Below are 21,186 nucleotides of genomic sequence, written 5' to 3' on the forward strand. Positions count from 1 at the left end.
GTAGCTGGGCTTACATACTTCTGGAAAAGATGAGGCAAGCGCGGGCCGTGCGCTCCCGGAGTGCAGGGCAGCCATCCCGGGCAGCATGCCATCCTGGCACTAGGAAACAACACCTTTTTATTTATCTTCTAGCTGCCTGAGAGTCTCCCGGGCTTATCTTCTCTTCCTGTCTTCCTCCCTCTCTCCTTCCTTCCTTCCTTTGACCTAGGGTTTATTGAGCACATACTAGCACATCCCACTGTCTTAGAAGCTGGAGAGGAAAATGAAGGCCAAGTCCAAGAGCCCTTGGCTTTGGACAGGTGAGACTTGAGCTCCAGACTCAGCCTGGCCGTTCGCTGCCGGTGTGACCTCAGGCAGGTTAGTTGATTTCTGTGTCAAGGATGGAAATGCCCACTGCCCCTGCCAGGGGAGCCAGTGTAGCACAGAACTTAGTGGAGGGCAGGGCACGAAGCCCTCAGTAAATGGTGGCTAAGACCTGGGGCCTGCCTGTGGGGAGATGGTGGGCTCGAGGGCAGCTCTTCATCGAGGGCTATGGGAATGTGTCCCTGGCCCCCACCTTTCCCCTCCTCGCCTTTTTTCTGTCCTCTGTTTCATCTTAAGAATGAAGTATCACAGAAAAGATGCCATGTGGTTCCCACAGAGCCTCAGGTGGGGCAGCAGAAGGTTCTATGAACGCATAGGCCCCCTCCATCTCTGCTTCCCGCTCCCTTCTCTCACTTCTGCTGTCGCTGATTCTCTGGGCCTGCTCTTCCTTCCTCCCTGGCCTGTTGTCCCTGAATACTCTTGCCCTGACCTGCTGGCCCTGTGTGCCCTACCTGGGTCTGGTGTGCCACTCTGGAGTGGTGGGGCCACAGTGGGGAGAGGGCTCGTCTGGGAGAGGCTCAGGTGGTTAAGGTTGGAAGGGACAGGCTGGAGACGGGAGCCACTGTCCTGATCACATGGTCCATTCCAGGTCTCCCGCGTCCCACCTCTCAGGCTGGCCTTCTTTCCCACATAGTGGGCCCTTCTGGCTCCCTAGGGTACAGCAAGCTGACCCAAGGCCACCACTGTGTCCTGAGGCTGAGTACCCAGGATCAGGTACTTTTGATGTATGACCTGGTCACTGTGATGGTGTCTGCATCCCCACTTCTCACACATGGTGCCCCATTCCCCACTCAGCACCCATTGCCTGGCCCACCCCAGCCTCCCTGACCTGGTATCTGGATGGCATGTGGTTCACCTCAGCGGCTTTACCTCCCCCACCGTGGTCACCCCTGTGTGCTCTGTGGGGACAGGGGAGGTGGGCAATGGCCTCCGGGCTCTGCTGGAGCCAAAACAACAGCTAACATGTCAGGTATGTCCCAGATGCTTTACCTGGATTAGCTCCCTTAGTCCTCATGGCACTTGAGGTAGACAAGTTTGTTCTCATTAGCCCCAGTTTACAAAGGAGGAAACTGAGGCTCAGAGAGGGTTAAGTGCCTGCCTCAGGTCACAGAGATCTGAAGGCACACTGTCGGATTATGAGCCCCCCTTATCTTAGCCTTTAAGCCTCGGGACCCCTGGAAAGGGCAGGGAGGATACAAGAACTGTCTTCTCACTGTCCGGGGCTTAGTTCTACCGCCTTATTTTCTGTGAGCGGGATGCCCCAATTCTCGAATGTGCCTCCGCGTCGCAGAAGCCTGCCACTTCTTGCTGACTTGTGCTGACGTCTGTCAGCCTCTGAGTTGTAACAAGTCACAGTGAATGGCCAAGTCCCTGGCTTGGCGGCTGGCATGGCAGGACTGGCCTTCCTTGGGGTGGCTGGGCCTCTTGGAGGCATGGAGGGCATGCTGACCTGGGGCTCTGGCTGGGGTGGGGCACGGGTCCTGCTGTCTTCCCTCTGGCCCCGCAGTGTCTCTTGGGTGCAGTCCGAGAGGTGTCTTTAGCTGTCAAAGCTCTGGCTGCCAAACAGGAAGGGCAGCGACAAAGCTGCAAACAAAACTGCTTGAAGCATCCAGTCCCTCCTCCTTCCCTGCCCCTCCCCCTTCCTTGCTAAACTCCACCCACACCAGACTCTAGCCCCACGTGGTGGTGAGGGGCAGCAGAGGGTCAAGTGTACAGGCCCCTGCCTCTCCAGCCTCACTGAGGACCGGACATGCCCCTCTCCTGGCCTTGGTTCAGAGCTGAACCACCTAGGGTTTCTGGCCTCCCTGGGATCAGGAAGCCCTGCAGGGAGGGCTGGGGAGAGAGGAAATGGAAGGTGGGCGGCATTTTCAGTCTCTGTGGGGATGTTTAAGTACATGGGCAGTCTCCACACCCCTCCTAGATGTATTCACAAACAAACCTGTTTTGGGTTTCAGGTGGGGCACAAGCTTGGGTGACCCCAGCTGGAGACGGCATCTGGACGTCCTGGGCCCCTCTGGGGTTCTGGAAGCCTGTCCCGGTTGGTCCTTACATGGTCCAGGGACAGAAATCTCAGTCCCCCTCCCTCTGCTTTGAGCCTTCCTCCTGGGCCCCTGGTCTCCCGGAACGGGGGACAGGATGTAATTCTGATCCTCTATGAGGCAAAGGGCTGGTGGGAGTTAGGGCACAGGTGGGCGTGGGGGTGGCTAGGGCCAGGCTGTCCCACAGGCCCCTGGAATGGGTCCTCAAAGAAGCAAAGGGTTTTTTTGTTTTTGTTTTTGTTTTCCCTCGTGTTCTCTGCTTCTTCCTTTCTTCCATTTCTCCATGGCACTTCCTCCCAACTTTGGAGCTGTCCCTGTCTTTGTCATCCGCCTCTTCTTTCTTGCCTCCCTGCCCACTCAGGGTCCAGGGGCAGGGATTCTCCCCCTCTCAGCCCTGGGGAGGAGAGGTGTCCGACTTGGCCCACACAGTCTGGCTAGGTGGCCTTATGGGAATGGCATCCTGGTGTCACAGTTTCAGTTTCTGCTCTGTGCTCTGCTCCTTATTTGGCCCGAGGCCTGGCCCTTGGAGCCAGCAGGCCTTGGATAACTCAGAGCAGCAACACATGGTTGCTGGATGAATGTTCCAATGAACACATCTCAGCTCAGCTGGGGCTCTGGGGCGGGACGTGGCTCTTGGGGAAATAGGGACTCTGTGCAGGGAAGACTCTTCCTCTCATTCCAGGGCCTGATGGAAAGGTGAGGCTACTCCTCCAGGAAGACTTCCCAGATGAGCCTGCTCAGTTTCCTGTAGGTGTTTCTTCCTCTCTCCCAAAGGCATATCCACATTTGGGCTCACTGAGTCAGGGCCCTCTTGCCTGGCAAGGCTAAAAACTCCGACCTCCTTTCTCTGGACTGTCCTTTTGAGCAGGTCTGTTCTGAGGCTGCTGGAGGGAGGCCCGGCCCAGGGGCCAAGTTTTGGGAATGGGATGACCTTGTCTACGCACAAAGAATTTCTGAGGGCTCCAGAGCTGGGGGATGGGGAGCTGCGAGTAGATTTGGGAGGGCCAAGGGCCAAGAAAGGGGAAGTAATAGCAAAGATGGGGAGATTCAAACAATGCCTGTTATGCCTCCTCCACATGCCAGGCAGTCCATGTGGAGACCTGGGAGAGGTCGTGAGGGTATCTGGGATACCTTGTGGCGGGGGGCAGTGAAAGCTTGAAGGGAGGGGGAAGAGCTGTCCAGGAGAGGAGAAGGCTGTTCCAGGCTGAGACAGCAGCAAGGGCTGTGGGGGTGAGGGGTGGCGGCCACGACAAATAGCCACTATTCAGAATTCTGGAGGTGCCACGAAGCTCAGAGGAGCAGTGTTCCCCTTGGGGGCCCAGGGAGGCTGCCTTTAAGGCATTTCATTACTTTGCATGAAGTCGATCAGTGGATGATGGGATGAAAGTCTAGAAGATTCTTTGGGACGTCCAACAGGATCCTTTACCCCTACTGCCCTTCTTTGTGTCTCATCTTGCTACCTTCCTTCTCCCCACGGCCCCTGCCAAGCTCCACCCCCACCGCACTGGTCCCATATCCCCGAAACCTTTGGAGTGATGTCATGAGTCTGCTGGAGAGCGCAGGTGTGGAATGTTTGCATTCTCACACAGGACTCCACTGGACGGCGCTGCCCTGCGGAGCAGGCACCCGAACGGGCCAGGAATCTAGAGATGCCTTCAGGCTGTGAAGGGGTTCAAGGGATGCTGGCAGGGCTGCATGCTGGTGGCAGAGCCCTGGACCTGGGCATGGGAGACCTGGTTTCTAGTCTGGGCTCCGCCACTCACCAGCTGTATGGTTTGGAGTCACATATTTGGGCCTCTGTGGCTCTCAAATTCAGTTGTATAAGCTACGGGAATGATTGCTGTTTTTTTTAATTAAAAGTTTTTTTCCCCTCCCGTTTGGTTCAACATGTTCCTCAGACTGTTGTGGACTCCTTTGCTTTGCCCAGTGAACTGAGGTTCTTGGCCTGGAAGTATGTTGGGGAGGGCAGGCGGAGTTGTGGGTATCCTATAATGAGGGCAGGCCTCGGGGGCCAGGGAGAGGTGAGCATAGGCTAATTACACTTTCCTGTCTTCACAGCACTTAACCCAATTTGTAATTATTTGTTGTTGGTTGTTTATTTGTGCCTGCCTCCCCTGCCAAGTTCTGTGAGCACAGGAAGTATGTGGTGGTTTTGTCCCCTCGGTGCCCGGCACAGAGTGGGTGCTCAGTGACCATTTCCAGAATGAGTAAAAGGCCACCCTTCTGTACAGGGCACTTGTTATCCTGTGTGGCCACACAGGAGACAGCAGAAAGAGCTGGTGTACAGTGACAGACGTCAGATGGGTTGTGGAGGACAACCCTGGACAAGATGGGGAAACAGCCCCATTTCTGGAAGCTGGCTCTGGAGCCCCTGCCTTTCAGGACCTGGGTGCCTCCTTGCCAGGCTGAGCTGGGTTGACTGGGATGGGCCCACGGATTCATGGGTTCATGTTGGGTTCTCTGCCTGGGGTGTCCCACATCTCACTGTGGGTTGACTCCCAGAGGCCTGGCTTCCACTCAGCATGGGGTAGGAATTCTGATGCCCTCCTGCTCTGGCCAAATGCCTTAGGGAGGCAAGAAGATCGACAGCCCTCCCTGCAAAAGAAGGAGGCAGAAAGAAGGCTGCCGAAACTGGCAGAAGCCCTGTTATGTCTCGGGTTGGGTCAGGCATGTGCTTGGGGCAGAGCAGGGACCAAACCATAAGCTCCCCAGTCCTTCCCTCGCTGTCGGACCTGAGGGTGGGACGCTTGGTGGGAGGTTCCGCCATTCCTGAGGTAGAGGAGGCCCAGCCTGCCTGGGGAACCCCAGCCCATGTCTGCCTGTGTGGGTGCTTCATGCCAGTGGCATTTCTGCATGGTTGCCAGGCCTGCTTCTGGGTGGAGAGGAGCAGGAAGGAGACTTGCACAAAGGGAAGCTGGTGGGAGGGCCCTGCTGCTTCCGTGGCTCCCTGCCTTCCAGGGAGGGCCAAGGGGCCCCTCGGTTCCCTAGGAGGAACCACACCCTGTTACCTGCTGTCTGCTGTCTGCTGTCCGTTGTCCCCAGCAACAGGGGTTGTGGCGGCCTCCCCTCACTCCTCATGCCACCCGGTGTGCCTGGGCCCTTCCACCCCTGAGGACAGTTCCTTCCAACAGCCCTCTGTCTGCTCCCTCCCCATGGGAAGTCTTCCCAAATAGCCCCCTCACTCTCCTCTGAGCTGGAGACCTCTCAAAAGCAGGCTTTGTTCTGTTTGCTGCTCTGGCATCCGTGGCACATAGTAGGTGTGCAGGAAATAGCTCTTAAACGCACAGGGTACCCTCTATTATTTCCTTGTTTCTCTGGCTCACTTCAGCAAAGGTTTCTTCCCTCCCCCACTAGACAGGGTCGGGGCCCCTAGTTCCTCTCCTTTGAGTGCCCCCCAACCCCCACTGCCACCCCAGTCCTGGTCACCCCATCTGCCCCTGACACTCACTGGCCTTCACTTTCTCATCCTGTGTCTCTCCTGCCTGTCACCTGTCCCTGTGCTGAGCCATGGGGCCAATACAAAGATGAATGAAGCAAGGTGATGACTTGGCTGTTCTCCCCTGATCAGGGCTGCTGCTCCCCCCGGGGCCAGTGCTTGGTGAACTCTGGAATCTTCCCGTTTAGCCCCTGCCTCCAGGCCTGCCGCCCAGCTGGTTCCAGCCTCCTCGGCCTGCCATTCCTGGCACCCCGCACACAGCTATTTAAGGGATGTCCCCCTCCCTGGGGCTGCTTTCAGAGAGGAGCAAAGAGGGATGGGAAGGCTGGGGCGGCTGACAAAGGCAGGATGGGGGAGTGGTAGGACATCTGTAGACGCTCCTTTGTAAGCCCAGACTGCTCCCCAAGCGTCAGCGGCTGCCTTTATCTGCTCTGATAATAGACCGAAACCATATTCTGCTCTCTGTCGAGCTGTCAGTGCCCGGCCTCTGTGAGCCTGCCAGGACGGTTGTGGCCCGTGGTGGCGCTGGGCACGGCGCCAGCTGCCTGAGGCCTGCCAGCCTTGGGCAGCTGTGGCCGGGCGGCTAGCCACCTGCCTGCACGCCACCCTGCAACAGGGATGTCCTGTCATCCAGGGGTCCTCAGGGCCGCGGGGCTCTCGGGATGGTTCTTGAGAACTGAAGCTTGAGCTGCTTCAGTGGTTCTGCCATCCATCCTTGTATTGCCTGCACCGAGCAAGGTGCCTGGCATCCAGTGGGAGCTTCGCGGGTGCCGTTTATGCACTCAGCACCCATTTATCAGGACCTACCATGAGCCCGCAGCTGTGTGCTCTCCCTCCCCATCCTTCTGCATCTGTCTCTGGCACTACTTGGGGATCGTCCGATGCAGGTAGATGTGGGGAGTCTCCAAAGCAACCGTCCGTGAAAAGCTGATCCGGGGCCAGCCCTGGCTGCTGTGTCTCAGGGAGAAAAGGAGGACAAAATCCTTTGAGATGTCCCCGTAACTCCAACAGTATGCTGGCTTATGGAATGCACTCACACAGGTGACTCGATTTTGTCCCCCTGATGCTACTCAGCGGGCTGGCGGTCCCTAAACTGCCGGTGTGCTGGGCTGTGGGATTTGCCTGCAGATCTTCTGCCTCTGAACGCAGCCCCCAGCCCAGGCTTCCTCCCGCCGACGGGAGTCTTTGGGTGAAACCCAGAGGTTGTGGCGGGGAGCTGAGAGGGGCCGGGGGCTGGGAGGGTAGGAGAAGAGCTGGGGTCCTGTGTGGTTCGAGAGGGGAGGGGAGGGTGGGTGGATGAGCCAAGGGAGCAGTGTGCAGGGCTGAGCCGGCGAGGTGCCCGTGGTGCTGGGGGAGTGCTGGGGGAGGTGGTAGGGGTAGGTGGAGGTGGGGTAATCCTGGACAGGACCCCCAGCCTGGGCCTCTGGTTGGAGCAGGTGGCCAGTGGGAGTCCGAGAACCTCAGCTCCTCTCTGAGATACCATTGTTGCCTCCCTCCCAAGCGGGCCAACTGCACTGGGCAAATCTGGGGACTAATGAGTGTTTTCCAGTGGGCAATTCCTCTATGTGGGGTGTATCTTCCTGGGTCATCGTTCTGTTGTCTGCACTTAACAGGGTAATAGCAGCCTGGGCTGGGGCTCCTGCCCACCCGCTGGCCTGGGGGCCCTGCAAACAGATGGCAGCAGATGAGGGACAGGAAGGCAGGAACAAGCAGGTGCAGCAGGCCCAGCCCCGCCCTGTTTCCCTAGTTCAGGTCACTGCTGGCGCGTGTGCCCCCAGCCTCATGGGGTAGCTCCCCTCGTGGTGGGGCCCCACGGCCTCCCAGATCCGGGGACCCTCACAGACCCCTGCAGCCCCTCCCGGTCCTCGCTCCAGTTTTTAGCCCCTGCCCAAGCCCAAGCCCACAGACACCCCCACTCACTGGCCTCTGTGGCCCCTTGGCCACCTTTCTCCTTTGTCCTCAGGAAGCTAAAAAGCCAAAAAGGGAGAAGGTGGTATTGTCAACCTTGCCCTCTCTGTCCCCAGTGAGGCACAGTGTTTCCTGGTTGTGTGACCTTCTAAGTCCCCACAACCACCCATGTAGTAGGAGTGATTTCCAGATTGCTGTTGAAGATGCTGGGGCTCTGGGAGGTTAAATGGCTTGTCCAAGACCCACCAGTGTAGTAGGCAGCATAGTGCACACTCCCAAAGGTCATTGTCCTAATCCCTAAGCTTGTAAGGACTTGGCTGATGTGATTAAGTTAAGGATCTTGAGGTGGGGAGATGATCCAGAATTATCTAGGTGGGCCACGTGTCCTCACAAGAGTCCTTTAAATGTGAAGGAGGGAGCAGAAAAGCGACACTATGAGACAGCCTTGTCTGGCTACTGCTTTTGAAATAGAGGGCCGAGGAAGCGGGTGGCCTGGAAAGACTGGAAAAAAATGAGGAAATGACTCTTTGTTTAATACCTTCCAAAGGGGCACCACCCTTGATTTTAGGCCCATTGAGACCCATTTTGGAATTCTGATCTTTGAACGGTAAGATAATGAAATTCTGTTGGTTGGAACCATTAAGTTCATGGCTGTCAGTTATGGTGGTGATGGGAAACCCACAAGCCCAGCTAGGGGGCAGAGCTAGGATTTGAACCCAGGATTCAGCCTCCCCTCGGTTCCCTTCCACCGTCCACGTCTGATGAGTAAGCTCTGCCCTATTCTAGGCTGTCTTCTTTCCCTCACATCGCGCCCTCAGGTTCTGAGCTGGAAGCTGGGCCCACGGCTTGCACACGAAAATCTACTGATGAGGAAGGTGGGAGGGAAGAGTCAAAATGGGGACAGAGGTCTCCTCTGGAGGTTCTCCTAGGGGCACTCTGCTCTTCCTCGGATCCCAGACTCCCCTTCCTGTGTCTCCCCCACCACGGGGCTCAGGAGCTCTTAGAAACATGCCTAACGTAGCCCCTTTCCTGGAGGGTTCAAGTAAGGCAGGGCATTGCCAGCCATTAGGGCTGAGGTGTGGGGGGGCTACCGTGTTAAAACAATCCTGGCCCCTCCCTTAGGGCACGCATAGCCTCTCTGCTTCTGTGCTTTGAGCGGTTTCTCCATCCTGGGTGTTGGTCCTTTGAAGTGGGAGGTGGGGGGATTGGAGGGGTGTCTGAGAGTCTCTTCTGGGGTCCCTGATGGTCTGTGTGTCCCTCTCAAGGCAGTGGGGAGATATCTGGGGGTCTGAGTACCTGATGGTGGGAGGATCTAGGGCTGTGTGTGGGGGGCATCTGGTGTGTGGGGGAACATCTCTGATCCTGTGGGCCCCTCTGGGCTGTGTGTCTGTTCAGCCTGTGTGTGTGTGAACATTTGAGGGTGCAAATGTGTGAATGTGTGTCCATGCATACCCCTGTGTGTGTGAGTGTGCCTGCTCATGTCCCTATAGGTGTGCTCATCTCATACCTCATGTGTATGAATGATTGTGTGGCTCTGTAGGTGTGTGAACATGTGTCCCTTGTGCCCCCATGTGAGTGTATCACATCTATGTGAATGTGTGAACATGTGTAAGTAAGTGCCTACTCACACCTTGGTGTGAACATGTCAGTGTGCAAGTGTGTCTGCTCATGTTCCCACATGTGAGTGTGAACACGTAAGAGTGTGTGTCTATTTGCACCCCCGCATAAACAAGGGAGAATGTAAGTGTGCAGTTGCACCAATTGTCCCCATGTGAACACATAGGTGTGCAAGCACATGTCAGTGTGTGATCATGCCAGTGTACCTATGTGTGCCCCTCCGTGGGTGTGTAAACTTTTGAGTGTGTGACTATGGAGGTGTGTGCATGTGTGTCCACTCACATCTTCTCATTCTTCTGTTTGTGAGTGGAGTGTGTGTGCCTCCCTTCTCCTCTGTGTGTGAACATGTGCGTGTGCAAGCGCGTGTTCCCCCAGCCCAGCTCCCTGTGCCCTGCCAATGTTGCCTTAGCCCTGTGACACAGCCGCTAATGACTGTTTGCCATTGTCTGTGTGGCGGTGGCATCACCCGTGCTAATGACAGTCTCCGCCGTCTAATGACCTGGCTTCTGCCCCATCATTTAGGAGTCACGGGAGCCCTCAGCCTGTGGCCAGAGAGATGTTGACGAGCTCAACACATTTCCCACTGGGTGTCGATGGGGGTGGGGAGGAGCCCAGATCCCACCCTCCCCCGCAGCCCTAGGGGTGCCCCGTGTGGGCCGGGAACGGTGGCTGGTGGATGGCATTCCTGGGCGGGCAGCTCCAGCTCTGGGCCCTGCCCTCTGTCTCTGTCTCCGGCGGGGCAGGGTGCCGCCCTGCTGCCCCTCCCCGCAAAGTGCCCTGGAACCCAGAAGCCTGACCTGCGCCAGCTCCCATAGACGAGCGACTGCTCTTCCCCTGCAGATCCCCTGCCCCTCCTCTCTTCTGTAAAGGCAGGTGGCCCCTCCGAGCAGCCTCGCTGTGCCCAGGAGGCTCTGGTCTGGGGTCTCCCCTGGAGATTGAGGGCGTCTGGGTGACCCAGGAGTTCACAGGGTACAGGGCAAACCACCCCGTGTGGTGTCCCACCCCTGAAGCCTCATTTGCTGACCCTACTGATCCTTCTCTTAGGATGGAAATGAAGCTCAGGAGCCTTCCTGACTGGATGGGGGAGCTGGGGAGGGGCCGCTGGGGGCTTTCTGTGAGCCTGCAGCCTTTCTTCACCCTCTCACTCAGCTCTGAGCCAGCTCCATTCTCTCCGTGGTTCCCACCAGGTCTGTCTCCTCCTGCTGTCAGTTTATCGAGATAAGCAGATGAGCTTCGTACCCTGCTGGGCTCAGTGGGGACTCACTGAAGGTTTTCTCGGTTAATGAATACACCCCTTCCACTGGGTATGTGACCTTGAGGTGACTCACACTGTCCTCTGCAAAATGGGTATCTGACAGTGCCTGCTTCAGGCAGCTTTATGAATATCGGCTCTGGTCTCTACTACCCTTTCCAAGTGTTCTTACTGGGGCGCTTGCGTGGCTCAGTCAGTTAAGCGTCTGCCTTCGGCTCAGGCCATGATCCCAGAGTCCTGGGATGGAGCCCCACATCGGGGTCCCTACTCAGTGGGCAGCCTGCTTCTCCCTCTGCCTGCTGCTGTTCTCTCTCTCTCTCTCTGTCAAATAAATAAATAATCTTAAGTGTTCTTACTATTGTGCCCATTTAATAGCTAGGGGAACCACTTAAATGATGCCTGGCTCCAGAAGCCAGGAAGAGGGAGCTCTGAAGGGTTTGCAGCACTCCAGAGGGACAAGCTTCCCTTGAGGAAAAGCTGACCTCTGCCAGGTACTCCTCAGAGGTTCCCACCCCATTCCACCTTATCTGGGGCCTCTCTGGCAATCAAGGCAAGAACTGGGACGTGGGGAGAAGCTGCTTATTTTGGGTAATTTCGTTGGAGAAAATGCTTGATTATCGAGAGAAAAAAAAATTGTAGGAAGAAGGATGGGACTTAGATTCTAGAGTCTTCCTTGGTAGTTTTAAGGGCTGAGACTCATGTCCCAGCAAAATAGGAATTAATTAACAGAGAAAAGGACTCGCAGCTAGCGATGACCACGGAATATGAAGCTTTATGAGAACATTTGCAAAGCAACACGTAAACCAAGGGCAGCTGAATACCAGGAGAACTGTGGACCTAAGAGGCAAGGGGACGCGGAATAAGCGGTGGTAAGAGCTGGGTGGGGTTGGCTGGGGAAAGCTTCCCAGAGTGGGGTGGGGGTGTGTGTGGACCAGGCTAGGGAGGGACAAGGCTTTCTTTGGGCTGCAGGCAGGCACAGGGAGTAGCATGCACCTTGCACCCCAGCATCATCATCATTCCAGAACTGGCCAGTCCCTGGGAGCCATGCTCCAGAGCCCTGGCTCATGACCTGCCGGCCTGGGAATCTGCCCTGACTCCTGGGTGGGGATTGCCCAGCCACACACCTGCCCGGCCCACTTGGTGCCACTTGGAAATGACATGGGAAGATGGGGTGGCCTCGAGCCAGGTCCTCTCTCCAGGAGTTTGGCCCAGTTTGACCTGCGGTCTGTCCAGATGTCTTCTCATGGGGATGTCTGGGGAGAGAGATGAGGGAGGAGTGTGGAGCCTCTGGGGAGGCTGAGGGGGATTCTGAGAAGTGCAGGAACTGCGAATCAGGCCTGTTGCCTCTTTCTCAAGGGGACAGGGGGCTAATGGGAAGACCGCGGACCCATGGTCAGTCTGACTCTGCACTTGGCTGCTTCAGGGCTGGGCATGGGCTGGGAGCAGTGGAAAGAAGCCCCAGGTTCACAGAGCTCCTGAGCGGGAAGGGCCTCAGTCTCCCCACTTCCTTTATAGAGAGGGACCTGGAGGGCAGGGGCGGGGAGGGGAGGATGGCCTATGTGTCGGGGTTGGGGATAGGGACAGATCCAGGGTTGGAGGAAAAGCACTGCTGTGGTTTCAGGGGTTCCCTGGAGGGTGACAGGCACATCCCAGGCCTTGGTCCAGGGCAGGAGCAGCAGATACACCATGGCACTGGTGCTGGGGCAGTGGGTGGGGGAGATAGAGACCTGGGTGTCTCCCTGTAACGGGGCTGGGCAGGGAAGAAGGGCTCAGCTGCTCGAAGGTGGAGGGGCTGGGGAGGAGCTCCCTGGTGGGGAGAGGGAGGATTTGTAGGGACCTGGGCTGAGACCAAAGTGAGGTAGGGAGCGGAAACAGCACCATGAGGGACAGAGCTCTGGGCCCAGGCTGAGGGCTTCACCTTTGAATCGAGAGTCAAAGGGAGCGCCTGAAGGTCCAGGCCCCTGAGGGTCACCCCTGGGAGCAGGGAGGCCGAGGCCTGGGCTCAACACCAGGTCTCCCCTTGTTACATTCTTTGAGCTGCAGCCTAGTCCACCAGGGCTGGGTGGAGGGGTCTCTTGACTCCAGCTGTGGACTTTGTGGATCTTGTGGCAGGTGGAGGGGTGCTCTGGGGAGACACATTCGGGGTGGGCTGGGAAAAGAGTGGTGGAGGACAAGACTCGAGAGAACATGGGGACTGAAGTTGACTCTTGCTCTGTCCTCACCCCCAGGGATGCCCCGAAACTGGGACAGAGGCATCTCTTTGGGGCTGTGTGTTCACTTTATAAAGTGGCATTTAGATGTGTGCCTGCAGCAGCCTCAGGAATGACAGGATTCGGCCATTTGTCTCCTGCCCAACACTCCACGCTTTAAAACAGTGGCATCCTGCCTGAGGCCAGCAGTTTGGAGCAGAGAGGATCTGGAAGAGATGCCAAGAAGAGACTGACCCTTGGGGAGAAAGAGGGAACCTCTCCTCTTATCCATTGTCCCTGGGGATTGGGCAGTGGGAGGGGCCCTGGAAAGAGGAGCCTGGAAGTTCACTGGCCAAACGCAGCACAGGGAGGCCAGAGGGACCTTGTATCCGAGCCCTTTGGGGACAAGCTCTGTTTTGGCCCAAGCAGACTTCCCGCCTTCTTGTCCTTGGGCTCCGTGCCCGGGCCCTGCCATCAGTACCTGCTTTCTGAGCCAGCCCCTGGCAAGCACAGCCATGAGATCATGGGGTGGGGTAAGTTGGCAGGTTTCTCATCTTCACTGGAGCCGTGGCAGGTGCATGGCGGAGCCCGGCGCCCCTGTAATCTCCCTCCTGGCCCCATCTCCTTTCAGGGAGGTGGCTTCTCCAAGTGGCTAGTGTTGTCTGGTCTGCCTCAGTCTTCATATTCTAACAACAGTGGAACCCTGGCTTGTGCCATGCCACGAAGGCTCGAGATTAGACTTCAAGAGATGGGCCAGTGGGATAGAGGGAGGAAGAGTTCCAGTGGAGGACATATATCAATAACAAGCGCAGCACTCCTCCTCGAAGGCTTATTCTGTGTGTACTTGGGGCTCTGTGCTCAGCACTGTGCAGGGGGTTACGTAGTCTTCACCTTGATGCTGGAGAACACAGAAACTCAGACGAAGCTTTCGCAGCCGGTACATGGCGGAGCTGGTACTCGCTCCCGAGTCTCCAGCTTTTTGATCCATCATGAGGATCCAGTGACTTGGTCTCCCAAATGTTCACTCATTCCTTCACTGAGTCTTCAGTGGTGAATAAGACCGGGTTCTCGGAGGGCAAGAGTTGGAGGTCAAAGAGGCAGGAAAGATAAGAGGCGAGTTCACATTCCAGACAGCAGGAGTCAGAAATGCAGAGGCGGGTGGGCCTGTTTCTGTTGGGTACCTCCTGAGTCAGAAAGGAAGCCGCTGCATCAGACCTGCAGAAAGGGGGAGCAAGGTAGGGGCAAGATCTTCCGACTTCCAGGGCCACGTCGCTTGTACGCGGAGGGCATGTCCTGCAAAGAGCAAGAGAGTTCCGACGGGCTCAGTTTGGAGGTGGGGGTCTAAGTGCAGTGCTTTGTGCCCCGGCTGGCGCTGAGCCCTCTAGCGGCATCTGTGTTGTACTGCAGGCGCTCAAGGGAGAGTGGTCTGGAATGTAGTCTCTATTTGGGTGCTGTGCTGTCTTCATTGGGGACCATTCTTGTTCCCCAAACAGCCTCCAACTTGACAGCCACTTATTCAGGTCCTGAAATCCCCACCCTGACTCCCAGAAAGTTTTCTCTGGTCCTTCTCCAAGTATCCCCACTTACTTCCCCTTTCCCGGGGATGAATTGGGGCTGGGCTTGGAGCTCGGAGGGCATAGCCCATTCCTTCCCCATGAGCCCACGATTCTGCCTTGACTCATTCACCGCTCTGTTTCAGGACTTGACCCACTGTGGTGAGCCCAAACATGCTTCTAGCATGGATGTGTGGAGAAGAGGGATACCAATCCTCAGCTGTTCCTATCAGGGGCCATGTTGGTGGCTTCTGCCTGCCTGCTCTTGGAATCCAAGTCTGTGCCCCATGTTAGTGAGCCTGCGGTTAGACCTTGGGTTTTAAGGTCCAGTAGCAACATGCACAGTCAAAATTCTAGGATGCTGGGGCCTGGTAGGACTCTAGAGAACACCAGGGCTCATCGGTCCTTCATTTACAAAGAGGCATGCCCCAGAGAGGGAAGGGTCTCATCCGACATCCCATAGTAATCTGCAGGACACACTGGGTCTCCAGGCCTCCATGTCACAGTGTCTTGCCCCATGCCACACTGCCTCCCTAATTTTTTTAAAGATTTTATTTATTTACTTGTCAGAGAGAGCACGAGCGAGCTGTAGGGAGAAAGGAAGAAGCAGGCTTCCCGCTGAGGAGGGAGCCCAATGAGGGACTAGATCCCAGGACCCTGGGATCATGACTTAAACCGAGGGAAGATGCTTAACTGACCCAGATGCCCAGGCAACTGCCTCCCTAATTTTGACACACCTTCCTCTCCTTCTCTTTTTCCTCTCATGTCTGTACTTTTCTTACACTTTTCTCTCTCAAGTGAGCCCATCTGAACCCTGCCATTCTTCAAGGTTTAGCCAGGTGCCCTCCACTCTGGAATCCACTGAATCTTTCTCCTCTACTTTCCTTGGCACCATGAGCAGCACATTCTGCTACTTCCAATTCCCTGATTGTCTGTGACACAAATTAATGCTTTATTACTTGATGCCCTAATGGCCTGGGTTCTAACCACCTGTGTGACCTTGGGCTAGGTACTTCACCTTCTTAATCCTCTGTTTTCTAATCTGTAAAATGGGGCAGGCATTTGAGGCTGAGTGAATAGCAGAAGTAAGCTCAGAGGGCCTGATCTGGAGAATGTCAAGATTGAAATCTGAGGTGTGGTGGGTGTGGGCGGGGGTGATGGTGGGAAGGCAAGCAGGGGCCGGGTGGGTGGCACCTCAGCTGGGACACGTTCTGTTATTGACAGTGAGGAGTCCTTGAGGCTTTTTTGGAAACCCCCCACCTACGGGTTTGGGGTGGCCATGAAATGGGGCAAGAAGGGCACCTATTTTGAGTTGGATGTGGATTTGAACTTCAGCTCTCCCACTCTGTGATGCCTCACAGATTCCTAGATCTCTCCGAGTTTCCTTTTCCAGTCTACAAAATAAGGATTATGCCTACAGCATAGACTTGTGGGAAGGCTTGAATGCGAAAACATCTATAAATTGCTCAGCTTGGAGTCTTGTACTTAGTAAGTACTTAATGAGGAGTAGAACTGTGGGCTGTCGTCATCCAACAGCACATGTCTGCCTGCCTCTTGGCCTAGTGCTGTCCCTGGGTCTGTCTGGGGTTGACAGGCTCATTCCTCACTTAGCAGTTTGGAAACTTCTCAAGGGCAGGACCCACATACATGCCTCATCTCTGTGCTTCAACTGCTCCAGGAAGTAAACGAGGGGAGAGCTCTTAAGAAGAAGGAGATGTTATCCTTTGGGGCCCCTAGGGGGCTCTGCAGAGGCCCAGAGACCTGCTGGCAGGTGGTGGGAGCGGAGTCTCAGGCCCCCTTGGCCACCCACTGTAGTGTCCCAGGGGATCAAAGTGCACAGGGAGCTTGGTGTTGACAAGGCATGCGATGGGCTGTTGATCCAGGTCTCCTGGGTGTGGTGCTTGGGAGGTCAGGAGCTGTAGTGGACCTGTGCCATTTGCAAAGCCTGTGAGGAGGGGCAGACTCAGTGTCCAGAGAGCGAGCACGGGGTGGGGGGCTGAAGGGAGACTGGCTGCCAGCTACCCTACCCTACCACCCCACAACAGCATCTTTTTGGCCTGCCCTGGTGGAGGGGAGTGGGCAGACACAACATCACTGGAATAGAGTCTAACCCTTATTACACAATTTTTATAAAACACCTACTAGGTGCTGAGCGGTGTGCCACATGCTGAGGATAGTCATTTGGCAAAGATTGAGTAGTTCCACCTGCGTAACGGGGTATTCAAACACGCATTTGGAGAGGGAAGCACCATGGGCTCTAGGATCTCTGAGGGCTGCCCTCGAACTGCCCAGAATGGTGGTGAGGAGTGAGGCCTAGTTGAGCCCTGTAGACTGAGCCAGGGACCTGAGAGCAGTTGTGTGGCTGAAGGGCACTGGGGGTGTTGGGCAGGGGGTGGGTGCAGATAAGCCCAGAAAATTATGCAGGTTATTATGTAAAATACACATGCTGGGGAGTATGCGCTATGTCTCAAGGGGAGGTGGGAGCCATTGAAGGCTTCCTAGGGAGGGAGGATATGTGGTCAGACACAGGGTAGTCTGGGATGGTCTGACTTCATGGTCTGGTTTCACGGAAGAAGGAGTGATGAGGGGGTGGGGTGCTCCGAGGGAGGGGTAGAGGATGGGATGATTGTGGAGTGAGTAAGAATCTGGTGAGGGGAGCTGAAGTGGGTCTGCACAGGTGGGGGCATGGGTAGGGTAGGACTCCCCTGGAAGGGGGTTGGAGCCCAGGAGGGTTTGTGGGTGGGATAGGGGCAGGGGCTGAGGCAGGCTTTGCTGGAGGGGGAGGGCTGAGGTAGGGGGCCAGAACTGGAGGAAGAGTTGGCCAGCATCCTGACCATGGCTTTGTCTATACCACCTCTTCCCTGTAGACCTCAAAGGCTAGTCTGCTCCACTAGGACTTAGATAAGACATGCTCCTTCTCAGAATGTCACTGTTCTCATCTGAGAGATGGAGAATGCAACACCTTTCTCCCTGCCACTTGGAGTATCCAATTAAGAACACTGTTTCTGTACCTGGGCCTTGTTCCAGGGTACAGGAATAGGGAGGGGCAGAGCTCATGGTCATACAGGTCCTCATTAGCCACAAAATGGCTCGAGGTGGGCTCTGAGCATGATGACTGAGCTCTTGGAGGGCTTTGGGAGTGGTTGCAGGACAGGGGTCTAGGGGTGTGTCTAGGGTTAAGACCAGTGAACATGGTCCTGGCTAAGATCTCCTCTCCTCTGTGACCTGAGCTGCTTTCTCATTACCCAGGCCCCCAGGGCTTGGAGGGGAAGCCTCCAAGGGGAGGTGGGATGATTAGGTATAAAAGGGTGAGGAACTTGGACAAGCCTAGCTCTGAAAGTCTCCAAATCTTTGCATTTTTCCGCTTGTCTTCTGACTCTACAGAGCCAGGAATAGGAGGAAAAAATGCTCACTTGTAGTGGGACGGGGGGCGGGGGTTGTTCAGGCAATAAGAAGGACTTCCAGCTCCATCACAGGGGCCCCAGCTTTCTCTGTACCCCAGAGGAACCGCTGAGTGAGTGGAGTCAAGTGATGCTCTGGCCGAGGAAAGGGAGGCCCCCATGAGGAGTTCCTGGCTCAAGTCATCCCTGTGAATCCTTGTTCTACCTTTTTTCTTCATCCCCTACTTCTCTCTCTATGGTTTCCTTCCTTCCTTCCTCCCTTTTAAAGATTTTATTTATTTATATGACAGGGAGATAGAGAGAGAGCACAAGCAGGCAGAGCAACAGGCAGAGGGAGAAGGAGAAGCAGGCTCTCCGAGGAGCTTGATCCCGGGACCCCAGGATCATGACCTGAGTCGAAGGTGGACGATTAACCAACTGAGCCACCCAGGTGCGCCTTTGGTTTCCTTTCTAGCTCTCTTCTCCTCCTTGTTCGCTCAGGTTCTCATCCACTCACTTGCCCCGTCTCTGACTCTCCCCTTCCCGAGTTCAAGCTGCCTATTATCATCTCTTGGAGCCCATCTTGGCAGGACGTCAGCCAACGTAAGACAGGGAGTCTGGCTGTCTCCTCTCCAGAATGTCCCTGTCCTCCTGAAGACCAGCCAGCCACTGGCAGCCCTACTGTGCCACCTGCTGCCTGAGGCCAGCTGTCACTCTTTGGAGCCCAGGGCTAGGGCTGCTGCCACACGCTCCACAGCCCCTGGGGCCAGGCTGAGGATGGTGGCTTCCTGCCAGCTTTGGCTCCCTCCCCACTCCTGTTCTTACCCCAGGCATCCCCAAGGCCACATGTGTGTGGATGCATGTGCGTGTGCATGCGACTGGTGTGCAGACACTCACGTATGCATGTGTGGGTCTGTTGGGGTAGTGTAATCGAATGTGTATGTCCTGCCTGCTGTCTGTGTGTGTGCGAGTAGAGAGTGCACACAGGAATGTGGGAGTGGAATGTAGGCTCTGTTGAGTTTTGTCTGGAAGCCCCTTGTGTACTCACGAGCGTGTACATGTGAGGGCATGTTAAATAGTGGAAGGGCACATGTGTCTGGGGTACTTGGAGAAGCTTGAGGGAATGTCAGGTGGGAGCTCATCGGTGCCTGGGGGGCACTGGTGAGCAAAGGAGCAGCATGAAGACACATGACTGTAAGCATGAGGGAGAGAGAGCACAGTTCATCTCAAGCACCTCTGTGTCACACGGGCCTGCCTGTAGAGTTTAGGCTGATGTGGGCCTTTTTTCACCATGGGGTGGGGGCCAGGAGGCCCTCTAGGAGGGTATCCGTTTGGTTCTGTGAGCCCACATGTGAGCATCCTGGAGGGCCTGGAGGAAGCTGTCTTTGTGTACGTGAAGATGAGTCCTCCCAGGCCAGGGATAGGCTGGGCTAAAAGGGGAAGTAGTGATTTATAGGCTTTTAAAGAAATGCCTCAGCCTCCAACTGGTCCCCAGATTCAGTGAGTCCCACGCCTGACATCACTCATGAACCTGAAACCACAGGAACAAGAGGAGGCCGCCTCCCCCACCTGCCCACCCCCTGCAAGCTGAGGCCAAGGCCAGGGGAGAGCTAGCACATCTTCAGCCCTGGAGCTCCTTCTGGGTGTAGCCCTGCCCAACTGAGGCTCCAGTCCCAACCAGAGACCCTCTCCCCCAGCGCTGGAGCAGTGGGCCAGCAAGGAGTACAACACTGGTCTCTGTCTTGGGGCCCCCTTCACCAGCCAAGCCTGGCCCCTCTAGAGCTAGGTGGGCCTTCTCCAGGCTGCCTTCAGGGACTCAGAGGGAGGAAGCCCTGGATAGATGCTGGCTATGGAAGGAAGAGCAAATAGCAGTGCCCAGGGGTGTCGTCCAGGGAGTCCCATCCCCTGAGACTAAGTGGGCGGCTGTGCTTAGTGCTGGGAGATTGTCCTTTGAATTCACTTCTGCATGATCTTTTCTGAAACTCACTTTCTTCTTGTCAAAAAAAGTGCAGAAATCCCCCCTGATCAGTATACCCATGAAATGAGGCAGTGTGGCACATGGCATGTGCTCAGGGAATGACAGGTGTCTCCTCCCTGAGCCCCTTCCACAGTTACCCCTGGACCAGCTATGAGTCATCTCCTGCTGGGCAGCAGGAATCCCCGGGTTCCCATTCTGGAAGCATGAGTCAGGACCAGATTGGGGAGGAGAAGGGTCACACTGGGGTCAGATGCTGGACCCAGGCAGGAAGAGACACGTGCCTGGCTGCCACCTTATCACGATCGGATGTGATGTCCGCTGCCAGTAACTGGTTCTCAAGGGCTGGAAAGGCAAGGCCCTGGGGCTGAACGGAGCACCCCTCAGCTCTGTGGGCTGAAGGTGTTGTTGATTCGGGCTCTGTGATATGAAGATGCATTGCAGATAGAACAGTCTGAATAGGGCCTGGGCAAGCCCTAGAAGGCATTCTGTTCATGGCTGCTGCTTTTGCAGCTGCTGCTACAGGACCTCTAGCCCTGGGGCTGAGCCCAGCCTGAGGACTCCCTCATCTACCTCAGAGCTTCCAAATCCATCTTGCTAGATCTGGAGCCCCATCCTGGTTCCCTGACAACCTCTCTTCTTGATCTAGATTCTAGCAGTTTCCAATCAGGGCCCAGATGAGCTTTCTCCAGGCTTTGGCAAGTATCTAGGATGGGGAAACTGTACTGTCAGCTCTCACTCCTATACTCCTGACTCTGAGGAGGGGATGGCTCCTTCTTTGTTGCTGCAAACTTACCATTCAGCACAACGGACAGCGCCCCATGTGGGTGGGCCACAGTGCGAAGGAGGGTCTCCGTGCCTTGCAGTAATCAATATTTTAGCCACACTATTTGTATACCCCGCCACACTACTTGTATCCCACAATGCTTGGCTTCTTATCTCTGACAGCCAGAACTTAGGGCAGCTAACTATGGCTTATCCATGTCTCAGTCACTAAACACACCATGCTAGGCATTCACATAGGTGATGGGATTTAAGACGAGGTGCCTCAGATAACCTTTACAGGTGGAAGAATGGAGGGAAGTGGTATAGTGACATGCCACCCTGACAGGAAGAAAGTCAACTGAAACATAGGCAGAAAAAGAATCATTCACCGAGCACCTGCTGTGGACCAGTCCTTGTTGGGGACTGGGAGGGAGTGGAAAAAGTGCAGAGAGGTTGTCTTACCATTAGCTCTGGCCTTAAAGCGGCTCACATGTGCACTGAGGAGGCATTGACAAAGGTTTCTTTCTTTCCTGTTTATGAAATTTGCAGAACTATTTTGGGGAAGATACCAAACCTGTTAAAATATGCAAAAAAAAAATGAAGCAGCAATTTTGCTGGGTGGATATAAACAAACCTCATAATCCCTCAGTGACTAGCAGCTAGACTACCTGCTTTCAGCAGCCCTCTCCTGGCTTCTCGGGCTACTGCC

General features: G+C 55.7%; 1 protein-coding gene across 1 annotated transcript in view; it reads left to right on the top strand.

Moving 5' to 3' along the window:
- The window catches only part of SMIM41 (small integral membrane protein 41), a 112,327-nt gene that overhangs the window by 75,826 nt on the left and 15,315 nt on the right, over nt 1–21,186 (top strand). The gene's annotated exons all lie outside the window — the stretch shown is intronic.

Source organism: Mustela nivalis, assembly GCF_964662115.1.
Source record: "Mustela nivalis genome assembly, chromosome: 7".
NCBI lineage: Eukaryota > Metazoa > Chordata > Mammalia > Carnivora > Mustelidae > Mustela > Mustela nivalis.